This window comes from Octopus bimaculoides, chromosome 4 (assembly GCF_001194135.2).
Source record: "Octopus bimaculoides isolate UCB-OBI-ISO-001 chromosome 4, ASM119413v2, whole genome shotgun sequence".
Lineage (NCBI taxonomy): Eukaryota > Metazoa > Mollusca > Cephalopoda > Octopoda > Octopodidae > Octopus > Octopus bimaculoides.
The window spans coordinates 11573137-11575481 of record NC_068984.1 but is presented as its reverse complement, the minus strand read 5'-3'; positions in this window follow the sequence as shown (position 1 = coordinate 11575481).

Here is a 2345-nt window from a genome sequence, read left to right as displayed (position 1 = left end):
TACCTCCAAATTCAAAGAGTCAGCCAGGGGTTAGCAAAGGAAATGACAAGGTGCTGATCTAAGGTTCAAAGGGAGAGAAGGTGAGAATTGATATGTTGTGATATGTTTCAATGAAACAGACTGCACTCACAACTAAAGGCGACCGACAACAGTTCAGTTAGTTCAGTTTCAACGATATTTCTTCAAAAGAAAAAAATGAAGAAATGTTTTGCGAAAAAAAAAAAATAGAAACAACAAGCATTAAAATCAGTTTTGGCAAATCCGTTTCGGTTTTACTGATCATAATATAAAACCGGTTTCGAGCCCTAACACAGGCAGATACATTAGACAGAATTGCCCAGGGTGGAGGCCTCTTGACACCTACCCCTACCTTCGCTACTGAGAAGTTCCTCTGTAGATAAGTGATTTACCTGAATATATATAAGGAATTAATTTTCTCTTAACATCTTATGCTTGCCGCATTATTTCTTTATTGTTTTCTCATAAAATATATATCTATCAAGGATAGTTTGGTAGATTCCATATACAAGGTAGTCCACTTCCATCCAAGAGGCCCTTTTTTTTTTTTAATAGCTAACACGCATGATTTCTTGCTTTGTCAGCCCAAACAACCTGGTGGTTCTAGGTTCAGTCTCATTGCATTACACTTTTGGCAAACATCTACTATAGCCTTGGGTTAACCAAAGCTTTATGAGTGGATTTAGTAGATGGAAACTGAAAGAAGCCTGTCTTGTTTGTGTGTGTGTTCTACCACTGCTTGACAATCAGTGTTGGTGTGTCTGCATAACTAAGCGGTTTGGCAATAGAGAATGATAGAATAAAAATCAGGCCTAAAATTCTTCAAGGTGGTGCCATAGTCTAATAACTGAAACAAGTGAAAGATAGAGAAAGATATAACTTTATCGTCAAAATAATGCTTGGCGTGTGTTAAGTATAGAGTCAGAAATTGTAAAGCATGTCAATACCTGTAATTTCTTTGGCTGTAGTTATTTTAAGCATTGTTTTCAGATTTGATGTATTTTCGAAAATTTTTTTCAGATTTATATTATGCATATATTTAAAGAATCATTATCTCGGGTGTTTGAAACAAAAATCTGACAATAATTTTCAAAAGAAAATTAAAACTGAAAAATTACACAAACTGAGGGTGAGACTCTTTTCTCTCTCTCTCTCTCTCTCTCTCTCTCTCTCTCTTGCAGATTTATTATCTACTAGGCTTAAAACATACATCCATAGAAATTGTCATTTTTTTTAGTACTCCACATAATTTTTGACTCTACTCATTGGGAATGTGGAGGTTTGGTTAAATGTGCTGAATTGTTGGTAAAACTGTTTTAGGCTGGTTAAGGCTGCATGTTTTACTCATTAAAACCAAGTCCATTTGCAGTTTTCAATGAAACCATTTATTTATACATAAACATTACAATGAGTACAATAGCTTAGTTGCCGGAGGCTGTATCAGTGATTAGCAGCAGTGAATTATGCCAATACAAACAAGCTAGAAAAAAAACCAGCTTTATCTTTGTGCTGTAAGACATGGGAAAATGCTGTGTTCATTGTAGACAGATTATTCCTTTTAATCTGTTAACCTAGAGTCAAGCAATGACTGAGCAACCTGTCTTTTCACGGATATCTGCTGCCTCTGGCTATGTCGCTGCGTCTCTTCTCTGGTTGATTGTGGTATGCATCACAATTTATTGTCATGTTTTGGCAGGAAATGGCAGCAAACACTGGAAATTTTCACTTAATATTGTGCAAGCAAATTATTGCAACTAAAATGCCTTTAGCTAACAATTAAGCCAAGATCCCCTGATATGCTGAGACCAATTTCTCATTACTGAGCTAACACAATCTCAAATTAAATTGAATCTCTGCTACAAGGGCAAGAGTATATAATATTTTGTTTTTGTATATGGAATTGCTTTAGTGACTAATTTGTGATGCTTTATAGTACATTATGATAACAAAATATACCAAAGATTATCACAAAAAAAGACCAAAAATGAATATAACCATAAATAGTTTTAAATGGCTAGTATGATTGTTCCACAGTTAGTTTTAGTTTAAACATCTGATATCAGATCAAGTGATTTGCTAAACAAGTACAACTACATAATCAATTCACTGATTTTACTTAATTAGCACCATTGATCTACTTCTTCTATCACTGCATCAATATTGGAAATATAAATGAGATTTGAATGAATTTGCAGATGGCCATTGCCAGTACCACCTGACTGGCCTTCGTGCCGGTGATACGTAAAAGCACCTACTATACTCTTGGAGTGGTTGGCGTTAGGAAGGGCATCCACCTGTAGAAACTCTGCCAAAGCAGATTGGAGCCT